This window comes from Varanus komodoensis, unplaced genomic scaffold (assembly GCF_004798865.1).
Source record: "Varanus komodoensis strain SLA01 unplaced genomic scaffold, ASM479886v1 scaffold5, whole genome shotgun sequence".
Lineage (NCBI taxonomy): Eukaryota > Metazoa > Chordata > Lepidosauria > Squamata > Varanidae > Varanus > Varanus komodoensis.
In genome coordinates this window covers 24,053,765-24,077,596 of record NW_025336087.1, presented here as the reverse complement: position 1 = coordinate 24,077,596, position 23,832 = coordinate 24,053,765, and the positions used below count along the sequence as shown (strand labels likewise).

Here is a 23,832-nt window from a genome sequence, read left to right as displayed (position 1 = left end):
TAAAAAAAAACTAGATTTGCCCATGATCAGTGCTATTAGCATCGTTCCTAAGAGAATAAATGTACATTCTTACATATGTGAATAATACTGTGGGACTTACTTCTAGGCAAACAAATATAGGCGAGATCACATGCCATGTCGTACCTAGAAGTTCTCGGTTCAAATCCCACTCTGCCATGAACGTATCACAGAGTATGAGGCAAGCTAGGTAGGATTGCTCAATCTTGGGTCCCTATTTGGAGTATGAGGATAATAATACTAACTTCCATTACAGAGCTGTTGTAAGCACTGAGTTAGTGGGGAGGTTCACAGAAAACAGTAGTTTATGCCGTGTACCCTACTCTAATCAGCCCAGCCCTGAGGCCGTTGACAGATGATTGGGCATATCATGGGTAGCAAGGCCCTTCCTCCTCCCTAGTCTGTCCTTCTCCAGATAATCCTTAGAAATCCCACCCTTAAAATGGAATTTGGCCATCTGGCGGCCAGTTTTTGTGATCTGCAAAATTAAAATGTAGAGGGGCTTGGGGGACAAGCACAGCGAGCTGAGAACCGCTTACACTTGCTGCCACGTGCTGCTTGGGCACTTTGGAGTGACTAGCAGTGGCATTCACCCAGCAGCCATTTGGCAAGTGTGAGAAAGGGGTGTGCAGCTCTTGATGAGTGACTCACTAGAGGCTTGTCTTTAACCATGGCAGGTTGCATTTTCCAGGTCCAGATAACATCCAATGCATCATGGGTGAACCTACAATCTGTGGGTTATCAAGATGGCTTATAACCTACATTTAAGTCACTTTAACCCATCCCAGCTTCACCTGACAGGCTAATCTACCATAGTTTATAAGCTACTTTCATACACTTTGACCGGATTTGCATACACGAAAACCCATTATAAGTCACAGTGGGCTGCCCTGTTGTGCAAACCCAGTCAATGTAGACATAGTGCTCTCTAATTTATAAAGTACTCTATATTTGTTCTTCCAAAGCTTAAAGTAGCATTTGTATTTCCAGAATATTATTATTTTTGCATTACATTTACATCCTGCCTTTCTTCTTCTTACAAGGAGTCTAAGGTAGTTTATAATGCTCTCTCCTGCTCTACCTTATCATCACAATAACAACCCTGTGAAGTAGGTTAGGCTGAGAGTGAGCAACTGGCCCAAAGTCACCTGTGAGCTTCAAAGCATTCTTAACCTGGCTATCATATAACCTCATCCAGATGACTGAGTGTCCTCAGTAGTTTCCAGTTATTATGTCTTCCTAAATATGCACATTCTTGAACATGATAACACACCTGCACATTTTTATTTAGCTATTTACAAATAAAAATGATGCATTAAGTTTATAAAATCAAGGCTTCATTTGAGCCAAGCATTCACTAAATCTTCAGGGGATACATTGCATGCGATGACTTAGTTCGTGAATCCACAGAAGGTATTAGAAAGTTTATGGCCATTATGGCATCTCCAAATAACCTTCCTTTAACTACACAAGGACAATTGTCATAAATCTGATACCGACTTTCTACCTAAGGGAGAAGGCCTTTTTACAGATAGCCTTCTGAACCCCCAGGATCAGCTTCCATCAGCCCTTTCTTTGTAAGAAGATTCTGAACATCAACATGTTTTGTGCTGTCTGTCTTATTGGTGATGTCTGTCTGTGTAGCATTCTGTTGAATGTTTGTTTATTTTCTCTTTATTGCTTGTTTGGAATATCTATGTGTTTTTCTCTTGAACACTACCACAAGAGATCATTGCCTGTAGAAATGCCCTAATGATCAATCCATTGAAATATCAGGGATAACATCATGGCTTAACATCATGGGTAAAAACCATGGCTTCCACACCTCAAGAATTCAGGTAATTTCTTTTGGACTAGCAGAAAAGTGACATGAACTTCAAAAGATTTTTTTCATCTTCATCCTAGCCAAATGGTGACAGTTTCTTCTTCTTATTTCTTATTAGTGAGGACATGCTGCCCACACAGTTGTTCTCACTGGGATCATTCCATCTGATGCAGTCCGCCTTCCTTTTGATTGTTGAGTGAGATGTCTTCCATTGACCTTTAGCAAATCAACCAGGGCCGTTTGGTTTATCCCGCTGGCGATGTCATATAAGCAGAGCTTGTCAAAGAAATCACGAGACCTTTCTCACATTGTTGTGTAGATCACCTCAAAAGATTCATACCATGTTTGCCCACAGATGGCATAAATCCAAGAGATGATATCACATATCATCCGGATTGCTAGGTATCGTCACTTTAAAGCTGGCAATGTAAAGAACAAATAAAAAACTAGATAGTTCACCTCCACATAGAAATATCTCCAAGGGACTTTCCACCCACTCTTTTCTTACAATGATTGTGGACATTTGTATGGAAGTCTAATGCAACTGAAATAGGCTAACAAATGTTTCATTTCTTGACCTTTTAGTGAGTTGCAGGGCACTCTAATTATCTTGGCAGATGATATAAATACATCCATTTCATCTAGTAAACTGTTCTCCAAGTTTACTAGATAGGTTTGTGTGTTAGCACACCACAGCGTAATATTGGTATAGCAGAAAAAGCCCCGCAACCACAAGGAAATTAGAGTTTAGCACATCCACATTGTCCTGATGCAGTGCAAGAGCACCAGTCTATTAGTGCAGTAGGCTGCCTAATCCAGCCTCCGTTCCCTGCAGTGGCCAGTGAGAACCCCGCCGGAATCACCCATGCAGGTCACCATAGCAGCTGGTATCCAGTGGCTTATTGCTTGTCAAAGTGGATGGTGTATTTGGCCATCATGACTAGTAGACAGTGGTGGACTTACCCTACAATAATTTACCTAGTCCTCTATTCAAGCCATTTGAAGTGATCACCACCACATCCAGTGCCAAGAAATTCCAGAAACTGTGTGCTCCGTGAAGAAGTACGCTGTTTGTGCTGAACCTTCTGTAACTAGCTTGAGCTAAAGACTCTGAGAAGGAGATGCACAAAAATCTGCAAGGAGAAAGGATATTACAATTCAGATATTCAGAAGAGACTGAAAATAAGCTATGGTGAGTTGGTTGTTCATTCACTAACTCACATATCACCTAAGAAATAACTGGGAGCAATGAGGCTTGATATGACTTGTTTTCTCCTTAGTCTTCATGCCTGGTCTCATTGCACAAAAAATCCTGAAAGTGAGAAAATACATAGCATTACGTACGTGCAAATCTCATGAAGGTGAAAAAAGGAATACTACTATTGAAGCAGTTAACAAGTAGAGGAGAAAATTGACCAGAGTCATTTCAACAGCTGACAGAGAGTGGATATCATTAGAGTGATAGTGAGGAGTGTGTAGGTTCTCACCTCTCCCACCAAGTTGTTATGTAGCCCTTTCCAACAAGCCATTCAAAAGCTACCTTGCTGGATTCACATACAGCAACAAGCAATTTTGACACCCATGTTATGGGTTCTCCTTCTCAGCATGGTTTGTGTGCAGTTAATACCACACTGGAGAAACCTCAATGATCTCAGTCATCCTGACAAGCCACCCTGAAACAAACAAGGCTGACAATTCAAGGTTGTTCTGTCATGCAAGCCAGGTCCAGATCTTGTGAGGGGTGGTGGAAGTTTTCCCCATTCATTTGCTGCATGGCATGCATGATCTAATGAACCTCTTTAACAGAGGTGAGCAGATGGTAGCCCACTTTATTATGCCTAAAATGCAATTTCAAATTAAAAAACAAAGCCAAACAAAATGTAGCCATACAGAAGATGTTCCAGTTTCCTGATCATCCTGGTTTTCCTTCTTCTGTCCTTTTCATAGTGCATTGTGTTCTATGCAAACATTTTATGAGAAACACTGAGTGCAGTTTATAGAAGCAGGCATTTCAGGACCTGCCCAGTCTAAATCAGAGCAGCCCCACACAGAACCTTGTGATGGAGTGCAGTATCAGAAATATGCAAGCTTCTAGTGATTTCATATGTGTTTAAAGTACTGTTGGCCTTTAACAAAAGTCTAAAAGCCCTGGATCACTACATCTTGAAAGCTTGTCCAAAGCACAGTAAGAACCTATTTGCAAGAGCAAGTCCAACATGGCAGGCACAGATGTTTGAGCCCAAGCTGCTAAAATCCTAAATCTATTAACAATAATAATTTGAACTGTTCTAGATGGTGCTTCACTGTTCTTTGCTCTAATGCTTCCTCTTTTCATTTTTTATTGAATTGCCTTCTTGTTCCATATGAAACTGTGCATAGAGCTCTTACTTTAAAACTAGTCAATTGACATCACAACATTCACTTCAGCTAATTCTAACTTTAGGGTTTTTCTCAGAGCTGTAGGACGGTGTCCCAATAGGTCACAGTCAAATCGACAAGATCATTCTAGCATTTCACAATTAGCTAAGAAGCTTTTGAAGCATCTCATTTATCTTTCCCTCTGAACAATACATTTTAGAAATATTTTTGTTAATGTCAGAGGCCACCTTTGGCATAGCTGTTTAGCCTAGTTTTCATATAATTGGACCTTGTGGGGATTTGGAAGTTTTGTTATATCTAATGCATACATTATAAGCAAGGAAGGCTGACTCACTGCCTACGAAATGAAGAGAACATACCAGTGAAATTGCTGTGTTCTGTTTGTAAGGAAGACATATCAATGTTGGTCCAGACGAATCAATACAACTGGTAGAAAGGAAATGAGGTTGAAAGACTACAAATTAGGGTGATATAAAAATCAAATGGGCATGGTCTAGGCAATAATAGCACAATTTCAGGAGCAGCAGCTTTGGAGGAGATTTTTCTCTTTCAAGGTCATCGCAATGCGCTAATTTCCAGGGCTTAGAAACAGCAAGTGGGGAAGCAGGGATGGAAGGGATTTATGTGATACAGCAAGGGTGAGAAACACTTTCCCTTTCATGAAGTGCTGCAGGCTATGCAGGAAAGTATGATTTAATAGGTGTGCTGCATTATAACAAGAGTATATCTTTGATTGCTTGTCCTTTTTATTTACCAAGCATTTTAACAGTTAAAATTTTATCCTCATCTTTTACACTGTATTTTATCTTGTACTGCTGTTATACCCCTGGACTGATCTGTGGGTTTATTATCACCATTTTATATGATATACTATTTATTTTTATTTTCTATGGTATTGATTATTATATATTGCTGATTATTGTCCTGTTTGTTGTATATTTTAATATTGTGAACCATCCAGAGAGCCTTTTTTACTGATGGGTGGTATAGAAGTGAATGAATGAATGAATGAATGAATGAAATTATTCAAAAAATAAGTTGATAAATATTCTCAGGATATGATCAGTTCTGGAACATTGGAGAGGCCTGGAAATGTGAGCCATCCCAAGACACTGCAATTTTGGAAGAATTTGGGGAGGCAGCCTTTGGGAATAACTAAGATGTACAGTTGGTGGTAGGAAACTCGGAGCAGCGGAGTTTCTCAGATGGGACAGACACACCTCTTGACCCCATGACACATTGTCAGCAGAGGAAGGCATCCCAGTTAGAAGATAGGTGTGCAGAGAGGAGGTGTGCCCATTTTCAAAAGTCTCCTCCCAAAGGGATGGGCGGCGGGTATGTTCATAAGGAGAGTGTCTGGAAGGGAATACTAGACTGGATACACAAACTGCTCTGTACATGCTCAGAGTTTCACTCCAGGTGTTTGTGCATCTGGAAAATGCTTTGATCAGTACAGAACATTTGCAAGGAGGGTCTATGGTTCTGAATGCGTGAAGTGAGAAACCCTCGCTCGTGACACCTGTGGCTTCACACAGTCTCCACTGCACTAACACACACATACACATACCCACAGAGTTGAAAATGAGGTAATAGGTAGGCTTTTCTGCCTCAATAAATGAATGTGTGAATAGTTCTTACATGAAAAAGAAGATAATTAAAAATAACATGGACAACAAACGTATCATGAATACAGCAAATATCTGGCTTCTAAGGCAAAATCCATTCTCAGAGCACTACTTAACTGCTCACTCTTTTGACTTGGCAACTAGACTGGCCAGGTCACCTCCTACTGCTCTGCCCTTCCTTGTTCTACAGTGTCTCCCCTCCCCACAACCAGAGATGCTCTTGCTTGCATCGGCCTATTGGCTTCTCTGGAAGCTTGTTGGCCCTGGCCTTTCACCTAAGCCTTCTGATCCTACCTCTTCTTCCAGTTCAGATGCCAAGTCTGAGGCATTCACCTAGGAATGGTGCAATTTGGGAAGAAGCAAGCCTAATCCTTATATCTAATGGGGGCAGCGGAAACCGCCCAGAGAGGACTAAGCCTGCTTGGTGGGCATGGCTGGGAATCAAAGAAATCCAGAAGAGAAGGAGATTGGAATGGGCTGACGAGATATGGATGACGAGATGGAATACGGAAGAACGACCCATCGTGCAGCATTTTGTCGTGGGTCCCATTTGTTCAACACTATTATTCATCCCATTCCTGATACGGAAATGAGCCAGACCTTCTTCTTCCTTTCTGCACTGTTCTGCTTTAGGTGGTTCTTCTCGTTGTGCTTTGTTTTGTTTTAGTATTTTTAGGTGCAATCTGATGTACTTTAGACAGAAAAAATAGAAACATCTTACTGGGGAATGCTTGGAATTGTAGCACTTTTTTCTGTCAAAACATGCATCAGATTGAATCCTAAACCACTTTGTTCTGCACTCTGATTTTAAGATGCTTCTATGCTTGGTTTCTGCATTTGGTGTTGTATAAAAACACCAAGTTTTTAAGTATAAAAACTTAAAACTGCACAATCTTTCAACATTTTCATATTGTTGCAAGTCTTAACTATAGCTCACATCAGGTGACCTATTTGGGCCAAAAGGCAACTCATAACATTTACAAATGTAATGATTTTCTTTTAAGCCTTTAGAAATGATCTAAAATTATTAATTAGCTAATTATATAAAATTTATTAAAGCAGTATCCTCCAACAATCAGAAATGAGTTAAATGGAGGTCTATTTCATACACATTTTTGCAAACTGCAAAAAGAGACTACCTGTTGGTAATTTTTCATTGCTTTTAAAGAGAGAGGCTATTTATAGAAAAGAAAGTTCTAGCCCAGTTTCCACATCTAAACTGGGTGAGGAAAGGCATTCCACATCCTGAGCTGACACTCCTGGTCTTGGTAGGAGTGAGACTGCAAAATAAACCATGATCACAGCGTAAGATTTTCATATTGCATATGAACCCGGATTGGCTGCAATCACTCCAGAAAAAAGAAATTAAATCTGCAGCAGCCCAGGGAAATAAGAGCTGCAAAGAGCTGTGGACAATGCTGAAGCAAGCACAGAACAAAGGTTTCTTAGGGAACATTTTAAACCCATTCACTTGCATAATGTTTGCCCTGAAATGCTCTTTGAAGAGCATTTGGTATGATTCTAATTGTAATGGCTCCATGGCAAAGCCATTTAGGACCCTGGGAAATTGGTACGGACTGCTTCTTCCACTTTCTTTCATATTATCCTTAAAGCCCTTGAATATTCGAGCGGTTTATTATTTAGCTGCTCTTCAGTGCAAAACGTTTATCTAGTAACACTGTGCCCTGTTCTCCAAGGATATTTGCTACTTCTTTTTCTCTGCCAAATTTTCCTTCTTGCAATTCTCCAAATGTCTAATGACATTTTTACTCAGTTCTTATCTCACCACAAACCACTGTTTTCTATCTTGCTTCCCATTTCTCTGACACTGCTTTCTCCGTAGGACAAAAAAAGGCTGTCAGCCTGATATGATAAGCTCTTCATTCAGTTAGGTCCAGCAATCCCTTCAGTTGGTTGAAATCTGCAGGAATTGCCCCTTCTGACCGTCTTCTAAAACCAAATGCATACATATACACACAGTCACCCACACATCCAAATGTCACTTCACAGCACCTAATATGGAAGGTGCGATGTAAAATATTCAAGCATGTCAGAAATTACACTTTAATTATGAAAAATTGCACTGCTCCTTGGGACAGTGTCCAACACTGCTACTCTGCTTGTGTTATTGATATACAGCTAGCATAAGAAACCTCTAACACTACACCAAAAGTGGATGCTCGTGTGACAGGTTTCCAAGACCTTGCACTGGTATTGCACTAGCAGTCTCGTCTGTTAGCACCATATCAGAGGCATTAGCAGAAAAGTGGCACTGAACACTGCTATTTATTCCCTCGAGTGCCATAAATTGTGCCGTGAACCAGCAATTCTGACCCATGCCTAGAAACAATCTCCAGAATCATTTCACCTTTGCCCATGGACTGTATCTTACTACTGAACAAACAGCCCCAGGGTTTCTGTCTTGCATACACATCATCTCCTTGGAGTTCAACGAAAAACCTTTTGTCTTTCAGCGCAGGGGGAGAACTTGTCCAAAGCAGCGGGTGTACAAGCAATTGCACCTCACTGGCAGCCAATTCATATACAATCCTGGTTGGTACACGGACTGATGCTGAAAGCTGTTGAGAATAGTCATTACAGCAGCAAGGTGTCATGAGGCGTGGTCCTTCTCCCAAGTAAACATGCTGCTTCGGAGTTCCTGTTCTCAATGCTTTATTGTTACACATCCTTTTTGTCAAACACAGTGCCCAACCCAGAGCAAAGTGCTGAACCCTCTCTGAGCCCTCTCCTTAATCTCCATCTGGTTTAAGAGACTTCCTCCATTGCCGGCTCAGAGGCAGGGCACCGGCATTCCTCACCTGTCTCTGCCCCTCCTGTAGCTGCAACAATTGGATCTCCTGCCTGTGTTGATAGGGTTTTATACCGTGATAAACTGTCCTTCAGGTTTGGCAGGGGGTTCATGTGAGTGTACAAGTATTTGGAATATCTATATATTAAGTAAATTTCAAATCCACCCGATGACTACTGTCCTTTGGGTGGATTAAAACTTTCATTAAAAGTTAATTACCATATTAAAGTGCAGTTAAGATTATAGTTCTTTTTCTCTTCTGCTTCTTTCTTGAAGCAGGAGAAAGAAACTATGGCTAGTAATAGTGCATGTAAAGTATAATCTGATCTGAAATGAGTAAAACAAAACTCATGAGTTCCACGTTTTAACAGCCATAGTGAAGCATTATAAACCCCAGGGAAATGGAAAAGAATTGTTACAATAGCAATCGCCTGCACAGTTGCAGACAGATAGTCTGAACCCCTCCATATGTCTAGCTAACAGTTTAGCGGGATTCAGTATAGCCTATAAAGGAACTGAACAGTAATAGCAGTCCCAGTTGTAGAGCAGTAGTAGATAATCTGATGCCCTCCAGATGTTTTAGAGTGCACGTCCCATCAGCCTGCATGGTCCATTGTGGGGGATAATGGGATTTGTAGTTCCAACACACCCAGAAGGTGCCAGGTCTCCACCCCCTGTGCAGAGCATGCTGCTGCTGCTGCTTGCCACCATCTGCAGATGTTGTCTGAGGAAGGCTTACTGCACATCACTGCGATGCAGCAAAAGACCGAGTTTCCATTTCAGCAGGGCAAGACGGGCATGTTGCACCTACAAAGAAGCCAGTATTGGGGTAGTCAATTTGGAAGGGCAGGCAATATTTATGACATTACCTATAACCACACAACCAAGCAGAGTCCCAAATGGCAGGCACTGGTGCTGATCCATATTAGCAAACCTGTTCTGGGAGTCTTCATCTGCTAGGTGCAACTACTTGGTAAAGCAAATGGGTCTTATTTGTCCATTTAAAACCAAGTCACCGCAGAATGTTAGACATTATATATTTGCATGCCTTGGCTCCCTGCCTGCCCACCCCCACTACTGGAGAATCGGAGCTAAACTCAGAAGGACCAGGGAATTCTGGGGTGGGGGCAGATGACATCCATGTCCCCCCTGATCTAAAGAAAAAGTGCCAGTGCGACATCCCTGGCCCCGCTTCACTGCTGAGAGAGGCCTGTGCTAGACAAGGCTGTTGGGTGACAGAGGTTGTGTACAGATGCAGCATAGCAGCATTTGAAGAAAGTGGGCCCACCACCACACAGTTGCTGCCTCGTGGAGGCAGCCGTGAAGTGCTTACGTCCTTGCCCTTTCCACAGGCATTGCTGGCCAGGAAGTAAAAGGTCTGCAGTTCCTGGCCACCAATTCCTAGCCATGTGGACTGATGCTAAAAAATACATGTTTTAGCTAATGGGGAACACATTGTCCTTCTGTAAGTTACTGTTTTCACCCAAGAGGCAGGAAATTCTACTGGTTATGCAGTTCTGGTTATTTAATTAGAAAGGGCCCCCTGAGAAGCAATTACCTGATTATGGAAGAATATCTTGTGAGTGCACAATAACAAATAATTAGGAGAACATAAATAGTCTAAGATAAAGAGTAATAGTAAAGGCGAATATGAAGTTCTAATATGCACATCTCATTACCGTAAAAAAGAGTTTTGTTACATTTATACTCAGATACATTGCTTATATCCACAGGAGTTACTTGGAGGGAAAGGCAATTAGTGGAGTCTTTTGATGTACTGAAAATGCAGGAGCAAATAATGTGTAGGTAAGCTCCATGCTCTATAGTGAGCACAGAGAATTCAAAGTCAGAAGCCATTGGACCCAACTATTAGCCGCAGTGACCAGTAAAGAACATGGGTCAAGTCAGCTCATCGCACTGTTATTATCATACCTGGCTATAATGCTCATCCCACTTAGCCCTGTGCAGTTCTATTAATGCAAAAGGAAATACTTTGATGTATGTAGATTCTGGTTCATAGCTGTGCTGGCACACAATGGAAGTGTTTGTTTTTGGAAATGTGACACGTGACATCATTTATTTCTGCATGGTCTACAGAAAACTACATACCTCTGTGAAAAGCAAGTTTACAAGTGCATTGGAGTCCTCCATTCTATCCACAGTGAAAGAGAAATCTTATGGATATCTAACCAAATTATGAAAGGCTCTGATCTCAGAACCTCCTTCCGTTCAAAGTCCTGCTGGTCTCCTGGTAGGAGAAGCAACAGAAGATATTTTTGCCTCTCTGTCCTATTTGAGAATGTTTCATTAGGCAGTCTTCTGAGCTCATCCACCTTTCTCTTTCTGCCAGGTGCAGGCATGGGCCATCGGATCCAACAGATTCATGGCCTACTTGTTCCCACCCACAGTCCACCTAGGACCCAACAATTTCCTCCCTTCATAAACTTGGAGTTCAGACTTTGGGAGGAGGAGCTGCTATGGAGATTCCCATGGTAACGAGGAGCACCTCTATCCCTGGATCTCTTCCTCTGAGGTCAAAAGGCAGAAACTGGCTCAGACAGCACCTAAAAGTCATAGGATTGCTCCCTAAGCCGTACTAATTTACCTTCAGCTATTAAACTCAATGCTATTCCAGAAATGGAGGGGTTTGGACAAATGTCCTCATGTATTTTGAAAACTCATGAGGGGACAGCAGGGCAGCCTGGGCTGGCATTTCCAAGCACTGATGCTTCTGGCAGCCACACCAAAGCTTCCTGCATGCTCTGCATTCATGAGAAGGGGCTTTGCAGCCAGGAGTTGCCCAGGGTCTTCCTTCACATGGAGCAAATCCACATGCACAGACCTGCGGGAGATTCCTTCTCATATGTGACAAGCGCACAGATAGGGGGAGTTGTGCCCACAAGGCAGCCCCCATCCCCACTGCATGATGGCAGGCAGCACTGGAGGCAGTTCTGAGGGAAACGGGTTTGGCTCAAGACATTAACCCTGCCTAGGGTGAAAGGAAGGTGGCACCTCCTCCCATTACATGGACAGGAGGTCAGCAGACTTGCAATTAAATCTTACTTTGACACCGGAAATGGGGGGCAGAGGCCAGCTTAGGGAGTGCAGGTCAAGCCATGTGTGGAGCTGTACACAGCAGCACAAAGGAAATTTTCTGATTCAGCTGCAGTGCTTCTTACGGCTTATCTCCATTCATTTTTTTTCTTTTCACAGGAAATTTGTGGGGGGCTTTTTTACTCTAACACTATTTTATTTTTTCAAGCGTATATTGTTGTTCCTATTATTACTGCATTGCATTCCTGTCCCACCATTTTTCCTCTTGAGAGAAATTCCAAGTGGCTCACATGGCTCCATTTTATCCTCACAACAGCAACCGAAAGAGGAAGGAGACCAAGAATAAGTGACTGCTTCCAGTTCACCCGGTGAGCTTCATGGCCAAGTGAGGACCAGAACCCAGGTCTCTCAGTCCCCCAGCTTAACCCTCCAGCCACATACCACACCGGCTCATATCAATCTCATGCATATTTTAAATGCATGTACTGTCCTTCCATCAGGTTAAACATTTATGTGCATTTTGCAAAAATACACATTCTTGTTTCAAATGTATAAATCCCTGAACATGTTTTTCTTCTCAGAATCAGATCACAAGTGCAGAATATTCAGACCTTGAAAATTAGGGTTAGATCAACATTTGATTGGCAAGTGAAAACAGGGTCTTCAAAGTGAAACTTATTTCTAGTATCTCCTGAGCCACGTGGACAACACAGCTGTGTCTTCCCACATCTTGTGGACACCACACACACTCCTCATTCTGCATCTGCTTCCCAAGATGACCTAACAGTTGAACCATTCTCAAGAAGGTTTCTAAAACAGAAAGAGCTTCAGAGGAAGGCATGAAACTGCTGGAGAAGGGGGCATGCCCTCCCTCACACAGTCCCACCAGGCTGGAGGGCAGCCTCACCTTCATCAGACAGGTGAGCTGACCCCGCCTTCGTGTGCTTACACTGAGTGAGCTTGGGCACGCCTACGGGGATGTGCCGCATAGGCTACTCGCAGACTGTGCTCCCACTCCGTTCCACCAAAGTGCACGTTAGAGAAGGCAGAGGAACTGTTGCATTAATAATGTGCTCATGAATCAGTGGCTGCTATTATCCTTCTGTAAGATGTTACTGCTTCCCCAACAGTGGAGGACATCAGACAACCAGTGCCTTCCAAAACATGTCTGCCTTTAAAAATTAATGGCATGTCATGTTGCAACATGCTGAAACCGAGAGAAGAAAAACTCATACCCCAGTCAACTTTCTCATTCTAGTCACTGTCGAGAGGGTAATCAGGGACTTATGTCCGAGAGGCATAGCCCAAGCTGACAGTTAGGAGGGCTCATTAGACTGTAACATTGCTTGTAAAGAAAAGAGTCAACTTATAAAACAAGTGCAGCCATTAGAAATGACAGGCGATGGAATCTACAGTGTATTGTTGCAAGGTTGTTTGTTTCCTGTTTACAAGGTGTGTTTGAACAAGTTGAAGGACGTGACATCCATCAACTATTTTTACCAGCATTTACAAGGAGCCGCACTGGGGCTAAAAGCCCGCAAACATTTTGTATGAGAAGATGGAGGCATTTGGGGAATGGAATCTTCAGTGCTGCTGCTCAGCACAACCTGATTGATGTCAGTGGCTTGTCATGCAGGTATCTGGATTGAGGGGTCCAGATGTGGCTCAGGGAAAAGTTCTTGATTATTGCTCCAATCCAGCAATGCTTTGTGGAGACGAAGGTTAAGATAGCCGGCTGGAAATTTCCTGTGTTCCAAAGCTCCCCTGTTCTGGGAGAAGTTCAGAGGAGGGCAGCAAAGATGACTGGGGAATGGAAACAAAGTCCTATGAAAAGAGGTTGAAAGAACTGAGGGGAGATCTTTTGGCACTTTTCACATACTTGAAAGGCTGTCACACAGAAGAGGGCAGGATCTCTTCTCAATCATGCCAGAGTGTAGGGCATAGAATAATGGGCTCAGTTTACAGGAAGCCAGATTCAGGGTGGATGTAAGGAAAACTTCCTGACTACCAGAGCAGAAGGATCATGGGACCAATTACCATTGTGTGGTTGTTGGCTCACCCACATTGGACACATTCAAGAGATGGCTGGTCAGTCACCTGTCAGCGATGCTTAAACCTGGAGTCCTGCACTGAGCAGGCCTTGGACTCGATGGCCTTATAGGCCCCTTCCAAGCCTACTATTCTATGGTTCTATGATGCTAGGACTGCAAAGAAGAGACCTGATCTGCAGAGGTGCTGCTGGCTGATTCCATTCAACAGGCATCTCCTGCATGACCTGAACAATGTTGGTTCAGAAACCCAGATGTACAGAGGTCTCTCCCTCTTCACAGAAAGTAGTAGGAACTTAGCTGCATATGAGATTGCTTGTTGTTGTTGTTGTTTTCCCTTGCATATGTGTGTGTATTGTTGTTGTTGTTGTTTGACACATTTTTTTCAAGATGTCACTTGTGAGGGACAACACAAGTGTTTACTTCCTATGAACATGCAAGTCAGGTACCGATGCTCTCATCACCTGCCTACTCACATCTTCCCAGTAAGTGAATACTTGACAGTGTCCTCCCACACACACATCAACCAAGATTACCCCTCTGCAGGGAAAACATGCATAAAGCAACCTGTTGCACCTGTTGGATTCAGTGCAACCTAAACATGTTTAAGCTTTATTTAAACATAAATAAATGCTTACACACATTAAGCTAGATTTAATATTTTTATCATTTTTTATTTTCAGAACATATTTAAATTTAAATACATGCTAAATATCATTTATTTTGATATGCAAGTAATCAAACATAGAGTCTCAAAGCCTGTTTAAAATTTGGAGATTCAGACATAGATTTCCAGCATCAAGTGGGATCTAGTCCTTGGAAAAAGCTTTGTTTATGAGCTTAATACAAAATGTAGGTATAATTTTGCTATTAGTCATAAAGCCTGGAAGCTATGAAATTAATAACAATTATATATGGCATCACAATTCATTTTCATATTGTTAATTGCAGATACTTAATAACCATGCCAATTTGAAATGTTGAGCATTTCCAACAAACATGTTCACAAATTATGGCCTCCCAAGCTGGGCAATTGAATTCTCACCACAAGATGAGGGTTTCTTTTTAAATTAAAGATGATGGTTTCTTAAAACAGAGATTGTGTGTCATTTTAATTATACTTAGTGGGGCAACTTTCAATTAGCAATTTTCAGAGTTTAGGCTGTACTTTTTAAGGTTTTATTTAGATAACTGGGGGAGGGATATTTAATCTGAAAATTAAACACTGTTCATTTTCTGTGAAACTAGTTGGCTGATGAATAGCTTGACCTGGCAACCTGTAGAAATCTGTTCTCTGAAGGTTTTTAACAGAAGAATGTCTACTTGAAGGGAGGAGGCGGTGAAGCGTAGGAAATCACTGTAGAATTGAATTTGGATCAGTTTACCTTGGAAGGCACTCCTGCAGTTTACCAGTGCAATCATTCTATATTATTTAATTTGATTTGAAAATAAAAACTGCTTGGGGCTAAAAGTTCTGTGAAGTTTTGTTGGATGCCTTGGTCTCCGGTAGGATGGGGTACTTGGCCAATCTCCTTCTTTTCAACAATGGGACAGCGAGAGTAGTGGCTAGCCAGCTGCAGATGTGGCTGGAGGAAATGGATTATCCAACTCAGGGTGAGCAATGTGTGGTCCTCCAGATCTGGATTTCAGTTTCCCTTCAGCCCTAGCCAGTATAGCCTGTTGTTACAGATTATGGCAGCTGAGGTCCATCTGAAGGATCCTGTGTTGACCTACCCTGAGCTGGTTCTGTTTCAGACTGGCTTCAGCCTGGAGAACACCAGCAAATCAAGCTTGTACACCTTGACGGATGCCCTCTGTTGGAAAAGAGGCAGAGGGAGAGAGTCCCTTCTGATGCTCCTAGTTCTTACCAAAATGACTCTACAGGCTGGGAATTGGGGGCCAAGTGTTGCAGTGGTTCTGATCCTGCACACTGAATCATGCAGATTTCTGTCCCTACATGCAGAATCATTCTACTCCTACATGCAGAATCACTACCTGAAAATGCTGCGAGAGGAGTTCTGCTCAGCTCCATGGCACTTGCACCGGGGAGTGCTGCAGGGCCCTATTCTGTTCTCTACACTGCTTAACACTACGCAAAATGGCTAGGAGCTACTATCTGGAGGAATGGGCCACGGTGGCATCAGTTTGCCGATGAAAATCAACCATGGCTCTCCATCCCATCTAAAGTAAGAGAGGCTGTGAGAGTGCTGAAGGCAGTGAAGGTCTGGATGAGGGCCAATAAATTTAAATTGGAGGTGCTACAGGAAAGGGATTCTCAGGTGCCTCGTTTTGGACAGGGATGCTTCCCCCTATATGGAACAGGTTCATGAACTGGGAATCATCCTCAGGCTGAAGTTGTCACTGGAGGCACAAGCGGCTGTCATGGTCCAGGCTGCTTATGCCTTGAACTGGCTGAGCTGACAGCTGCAGCTCATCCTGGATTGGGCTTACCTGTTTTCAGAAAACCATGATTCCATAATCTCATGACTGAGATTCCAGTGGGGCTACCCTTGAAGCTGTTTTGGAAGCTGCAGCTGGTACAGAACGTGCCTGCCAGAGTTACACAGATAAGTGGGATCATAGGGCACTGATTCTTAAGCCATAGCATTGGGTCCCTGTGAGCTACCAGCCTCAGTTCAAGATGTTGGGACTCGTGTGCATGATTTAGGATCCAAGTGCTCCCCTCAGTACTGACCAACCTGTGATTTAAAAGTGGATGTGGAGTGGGGGAAAGGCTTGCTCATGATCCCACTAGGAGGCATGGATCAGGATGCAACGATTCATGACAGAACATTCCCAAGGGCAGCACCTCAGTGGTGGAATTTGGTCCCCAAAGCAGTGTGCTTGATTCTCACTTTTTGAGCTCCAGACAGCTATTAACAAGCTGTTGCTCAGCTGAACTTTGGGGATTTAATCTGACTCTGGGAGTTTACCAATCTGAGATGATGTGTGATGCTATGTTGCTATTAATTATATCATCAGACATTTTTATGATTATGTATAATGATGTATTCTTAACTGTGTCCTGTACTGCCCGGTATTCATAGAAACATAGAAACAGAGCAAGTTAGAAGGGGCCTCCTGGGCCATCTAGTCTGACCTCCGATCTAGTCTGACCTCTGATTCCATTTCCTCCAATTCCATTTCCTCTGATTTCATTCTCTCTGTATTCCATTCAGAGGAAAGCTGTTATATAAAATGAATCAATGAATTGGTTTGAAAGATGCCTCTTTTGTCATGTTACAGAAAGACATGGATGATGTCCATTTTGTTGAGGGAGTCAACAGTAACTGAATGTGGTACCCGTGGCATTCATACTGTGAGTAAGCTTAAATACCCTCACGGAGAAAACCTACTGGTTAAGGAGCAGCTCAGAATTGATGCAGTCAAAGGTATGGGGGCATTCATAACACACCAAGCATCTCCTTTATTCTAGCAATCCTGATCCCTTTGCAGAAAAATGCAAATCTTATCATATGAATTTACAATTGTTATTGTGCTGTTTCCAGTTTATGAGAGATTGTCAAACTGGAAATATAAAAGGGCCCTTGAAACTAAGCCTTGACCCCACACTGAGCTAGAACAAGCAGCAGAAGTGTGTCTGTGCTTATGTCAGAACTCAGGATGAAAACTGTGAGGAGAACCATGTGAGGGAAATTATACATCACGTTTGGCAGCTGCTTCACATCCTAATTCTTTGTTGTCAGATTCCTACCACCTTCAGTCCTTGCTTCTTTGAGAAATTTGTCCAGGATTGACTATTCAGTATTCCAAGATTCAACTGCCTTTGAAAAACTTTATGTACTCCCTTTAGGCCATTTTTTACCCTCAGCCAAGAAGACCTAACGTTTCTGGCAGACGTTCACTTTTATCATCTGGGTCTCCCGTGGACTCGTGTAATTACCTCAATAGCAGAGGGCACAGAAACAAGCAGTCTTTTGGGTCTGGTTCTGCCTCCCCTCCTTATTTACTTCCTCCTATTTCACTTTCAGCCCAGCCAGCCTTTTCTTCTTCATCTGCCTGGCACCTCTGGTGACAACAAGAAAAAGAGGAAAGGAAAAAGAAAAAAAACCCACTCCTGCAGGCGTCAGACAGATGGATTTTGCACGTTGCTCAAACACGGTCCAAAAAAAGATTGCTCAGTGTATGACACAGGAGGGGAAAGGCCACTATGGGAGCAGAGATGAATAAGTAGCTTGTGGGTTTTGTTTTTGCTGTTTCGTGTTTTGTTTTGTGGAGAGGGGGGATTGTTGGTTTCTTGGGGGCGTTGTATCTTTCTTTGTTTGGGTGTGTTGTTTTGTTTTGTGCTAGTTGCAAGAGGGTCCGGAAACTTTCAGGGTAAATAAGCCCCATGATTCCTTTGTTGCAAAAAAATGCAAACTAAGTGTTTCCATTTCTTCTTAGCGGTAACCTCGGTCATTCAGAAGTTCTGACTGGCTGCAAATGACTTTTTTTCTTCAGGAATGCTGTGTGTGTAGGAAGGACTGCCATGAAGCAAGGTGAAGTTGCCACCACAGGCACTGAGATGCTAGGGAAGGAATGGTGACTCACACTGTTCTTGCCAGGAGGACGCACCACCTCCAGAGGAGCTGTGGATGGACCCACCATCCCCTCTCCCATCATGGCATTTGCAGGGTGAGGTCAGGGGATGTCACAGAAGGAGCAGTGACTTCAGCCTGAAAATGCCACCATGGAAGAGCTGCTAGCCCCCTTCCAAGAGCTGTCCTCTGAAGAGCCGTGTTGTCCATGGGAGCAGCCAATGCATCTCTACAGAAAACCACCTGGCTGAATTGCTGGACTTTGCAGGCTGGGCGTTGAGCCAAGTGCAAAAGAGGTATTCCAGCAGAACACCTGTTGGAGCACAGAGCTCAACATGTAGATAACACAGACTCCTCCAGATTAGCTCTTTCGGGTTCTTAGCAAAGGAAGTGCTCTACAGTCATTGCATAGAAGAGCTACCAGATTTTCCTCCAGTTAAGGTCAGGGTTAGGGCACAGAAGCTTTCCACATCTGCCAAAGCCATCCTCTCACTGAATGGCCAGCATGATACTGTCATGGTCAACTACTTTCTGCTTGACTGTTTCATCCTAGCAAAGGAGGGAGGCAAAGCCATGCTCAGGTTTGCATGAAAACACACTCGACAACAACAAATTGCTTTAGGTGAGAAGTTGAAACGTCTTATAACTCAGTTTGCTACTTCTCCAACTACACAACTTTATCAGGAGATGCAGCATGTTAAGAACAAGCTGAACATTATTTTTTAAAGCAGTCACCATTTGCTTCAGCCTGCTTCATACTAGGAGAATGGTGACTGGGCCATAAGATTTTGGCCCATCATCTCAGGCAACAAAAGCATCAAAGGATTGTTTCAGGAATTAAATGCAATAGTTGTAAGATATCTACTTATCCTGAAGACATAAATCCTCCATTTTTAAAATGCTTTACAAAGGCAGTTCTTATTGGCACTTTTATATATTGAGGAAATTGTGAAAGCAGTAACTTATATGAAAACTGGGAAATCACCTGATCTGGACAGATTTCCAACTGATTGGTATAGAATACTTTCTAGCTTATTTATTCCCAAGCTTTATCATGTATCTAATTTTATTTTCTTTAATTAGGTGGCTCTTTATAGTCAGTATTCAAAAATATTTTATATTACCGTAATTCCAAAGGCTGATGGGGATCATATTTATTGTGTTAATTATGGACCTATTTCAAAGATTAATGTCAACATTATATTATTACTTTCTATTTTGGCTGATATACTACAAGTTTTCATAATGTTAGTCCAACCAGATCAGGTGGGATTCATTAAAAACAGACAGGGCACATAATCTAAGATTCACTGTTGATCTACCTGCATTAAGCACAGATAGAACCGATACAACTGGCATTGTTTATTTGGATACAGACAGGGCCTTTGACAAAATTCACTGAGAATTTAATTTGGCTAGAGTGAGAATCTTTGCTTTTCCTGAAGACTTAAGCATTTATTTGAAATTTTATATTCAGCCCCAAGAGTGAGAGTCAACACAACTTGTATTTTGTCTGACTTTGTTTGTTTGAGTGTTTAACTTGACAGACGTACCAAACATGGAAGTCCCACTCTCTCCAGTGAAATTTGATCTACATTTGGAGCCACTGGTATGTGCTATCTCACAAAATGTTAAAGCTCACACATTTATGTATGGTATTGCAAGCCCTTCCTCCTTGAAGGATTTCTCATTTTTATTTTCTGTGTAGTTCAAAGATCCTCCAAAACTTAATGCTTTGCTTTATAAATTACAATGGGCTGCCATTTCACCTTGAGCTTCCTTGAAAAATCATTATAAAGCCAGAAAAAAACTAATGTACATTTGCCCCTTAAACGACACTAGAGAATCAGGGCCACTGGTTTCAGTGGTCCGAAAGAAATAAGTTCCCAACTAAGTTACAATGGGAGGTTTCTTTGCAGAAGTTTATTTACTCAGTTTATGTCTTTCCCTTTAGTGGAAAGAAAAAAAGTAGTCCAGGGCAGTTTATAACATAAATGAAACAAACAAACAAGGAGACATGTGAAATACTAATAGCAGCAATAAAACAACAAAATCAGATAGCAACAAGTACAACAATGGCGTCACAGAAGACTATAAAGGTCTTTGCCTGGGGCTGGAAAGACAGCAATGCAAAAACTGGGCAGTGGTGAATTCTGAAGTGCTGTCACTCACAGTAACAGTTCTGTTTGTGAGGGATCTGATAACAGCCCTAGATTCTGGTTCAGTAGCCTCTTACTTCTGTCTGAGCTGAGCCAGCTTTTAGACTTCCATTTCAAAGATGGACTGCAATTTACACATTAGGGGGAAAAAACTCACTATGGAAATTAAGGAAATTTGTGCACATAGTGCTATTTCTGATATAGGCACAGATTATGCCTTCCTGGCACAATTTGGCCAAAGTTCTGGACCATAGTTAAATATTTAAAAACTTCATATTTTCAGAATTCCTTTGGCTTTTCCAGCTACTTCAGTGTGACCCTAAACACAAAAGGTTTCGGTAATGCTGCTGTTTAGCAGGACTATTTAACTGCTTCACTGGACTTCACCTTGCACTAAAAATACAGAGACACTTTTAATATAGAAATCATACTTGCTTTGACTATTTGCCCATTATTTTTAAGAAAAGTAAATGTGTTTTCCCAGATATCACTGGAGTAGCAGTGAGCATTTCTAAGATCTCTTGCAATTCTGTTATTACTTTAAATTCTTTTTCTCCCTTTTTCTTGAAGGCCATGATATAAGTCCCAAAGGAGAAATTTGGTGCTGCTTTCTAAAATGCTAGGTTCAGCAGTTCAGAAAAGCCTTTCCTTTGCAAAGTTTGAAACAAAGTTTGCAAGAACACCTCTGGTGCTTTGTAGTCCAGTTTGCATGTGTCCAGAGGGGCCGAAGAGAGTGGATTCTTTTGTTCTCCTCTCTCCTGCTGTTTGGCACACCTTTTTATTTTTGCCCTTGCTGAAGTACTGCTTGAGTCTGCTCCTAAGTCTGCTTATGCACAAGCCAGCAAGTGCTTCACCATTTGCCTCCCATTGTCCCATTAAGGATGCTAAAGAAAGGATTAGTTTAAATTCTTAAATTCATTCTAAAGAGAGCAACTCTGGAATGCATCAAGCAGAGATAGGCTGGAAACCCCTTCATTCAGAAGAGGATGCCTATTGTAAGAAAACCCAGGGTATATTTGTGAAGAATCTGATTTCCAGTAAAAGATTAATGTTTTAACAAAATCCTGAGAACGCAGCAATGCTAGTTTAGTATAATGTCCAAATAAGACAATTCTGTTTATATGCCGGAAATGTGTGCGTGTGTGAGCACATCTTGTGGTTTGTGGCCTATTAACAAATACCAACTGTTTTGTGCAGCTTCCCAAACCAACAGATGGTTCTGTAACTTTTATGAACAGCCTATAGAGCTTCGCCTATTGGACAAGATAGAAATTAAATGAAAAAATAAATTGTCTGTGAGTGGGATTTTGAATACCATGTGCTCCAATGATCAGTCCTAATTTCACAGCATCATTGTTCAAAGAAGTTGAGACAGTTTCCTTGGACATGAACTAGATGTTATTGAGAAGTTGCTCTGACTTGCCAACTTTCACAAAAAATGCTGAAAGTTATCAGAAAGGGCACAACACAAATTGCCACAATCGTGAAACAACAGAGGGAACAAAACTCACTGAGACTATGGTAGATGTTGGCCTTGCTCCTTTGGGAAAATCTTTTTGGTTGCAGAGCCAGTATAATGTTGGAATAATCATAAAAGTCTCATTCTCACTTCAAAACAAGAAGGTGAGAGATTCTGCAAGTAATTCGTTGGTCCGTTAACTGGGAGGTCAATAAAGCAGTTAACTGTTTGTGATATGTAGCGAGATTTATCATCGCTCTTCAGAGTTAGTACTCTGCCAAGAAAAAGAGCAGTTTCCTCAAACACAGGCTTGAACAAAGAATTTATATTTCTATTAACACCATATAGCATCAATGCGCTTTAACCCATCACAAAAATATACATTTGATCCTAATGCATGCAAAGATGTATCTACATATTAGAATCTAACAGAAATTTCTCATATGTTCTTCACAGCTTATCTCAGGAACTGATACCTGATACAGGGAATCCTCTAAAGCAGGGATCCTCAGACTTTTTCAACAGGAGGGCGGCGAGGCGACAGCGGGCACGGGCGCGGTGAGTCGGTGGGCGCAGCGAGGCAGCAGGCGCAGGCCTGGCGAGATGGCGGGCCTGGCAAGGCGGCAGGTGCAGGTCTGGCGAGGTGGTGGCTTGCTCGCGCGGAGAAGGCTGCGCAGTTGGCCACCCCAGGGCTTGGTGAGCCGGTGGCTGGCCGCCCCCAGGCTCGCATATTTAAAAATAGATTTTAAAAGATATATTTTACTTACTTTCAATGCTTTTTTAGTTTCTTCACCTATGACGTTTTCATCTTAGCCTCTCTTTCTCTTCCGCCTGCCTCTCTTCTGTTTCCCGCTCCGTATTCCCGTTCTGTATATTTGTGCAATGATAGGGCGGAGGGGGGGGGGGGGACGGAGCACACGCACAGTTGAGCTGCTGCAATTTGGGCATGTGCTGGCTCTCTTTCTGCTCAGTTTCTGAGAATGCCTGCACCAGCTCAGAGATTTTGGACTCCATCAGAGATGGTTTTCTCCGGGTGATTCCAAAACCTCTGCGGCGGGCTGGATGAATGGGCATGGCAAGCCGGATCCGGTCCACAGGCTGAGTTTCAGGACTCATGCTCTAAAGCATTTTTCCCTGCACATGTGCACTTCCTGTGGTTTATTTGTTTATTTAATCAATTTATATGCTGCTACATTAGCCGACACTTGGACTCTGTGAATGACTTACAAATAATTAAAATCACATAACATTTTTGAAATTTAGAGCATCAACAAAACATCCAAAAGCATAATTCAATAAACTGAAACCATTGCATGAAAACTTTTTAAATAAGTAATTTAAAAATAAAACTATAAGCCAGAATAGGTTGAGATTAAAATCAAAATTGCCACTAAAATCAACTATTAAAATAGCCAAAGAATGGACCAAAGATATGTCTTTGCCTGGCACTGAAATGAGAGCAGCGATGGCAGCAGGCACACCTCTTTGGGGAGCCTATTCCAGAGATGGGCACAACCACCAAGAAGGCCCTCTTCCAGCCACCATCCCCCATGGCTCCCTGGGAGATGGCTCCTTCAGAAGCCATGTTAGCCATTCTGTTTAACCCTTGCAGTGCTCTAGCTAGCTTTCTGTTTATCCACCACCCTAAACACAATAGTAGCTTTGGTTGTCCTCCTCTTGTGATTCATTTGGGTCTCTCCAGTTTCTCATATTGGCATAATTGTCTCTGTTTTTACTATTAGCCTGCAATCCTCTGCAAGTTAAGGGACGGAAAAGGCCCTGTTGTTGTTTGTCGTGAAGTTGTCTCCGACCCATCGTGACCCCATGGATAACATTCCTCCAGGCCTTCCTGTCCTCCACCATCCCCAAGAGTCCACTCAAGCTCACACCAACTGCTTCAGTGACTCCATCCAGCCAC

General features: G+C 42.4%; 1 long non-coding RNA gene across 3 annotated transcripts; it reads right to left on the bottom strand.

Annotated features, from left to right (window-relative positions):
• Positions 1–1,338: 1,338 nt before the first annotated feature.
• Positions 1,339–22,707, bottom strand: LOC123031578. 3 transcript variants are annotated; one of them, XR_006416322.1, is made up of 3 exons: positions 22,682–22,707; positions 3,072–3,155; positions 1,339–2,976 (listed from the first exon to the last, which is right to left on the bottom strand). It is a non-coding gene; the product is annotated as an uncharacterized LOC123031578 (long non-coding RNA). The 3 variants fall into 3 exon arrangements; XR_006416324.1 differs by lacking the exon at positions 22,682–22,707 and adding an exon at positions 10,766–10,895; XR_006416323.1 differs by lacking the exon at positions 22,682–22,707 and adding an exon at positions 4,582–4,640.
• Positions 22,708–23,832: the final 1,125 nt, after the last annotated feature.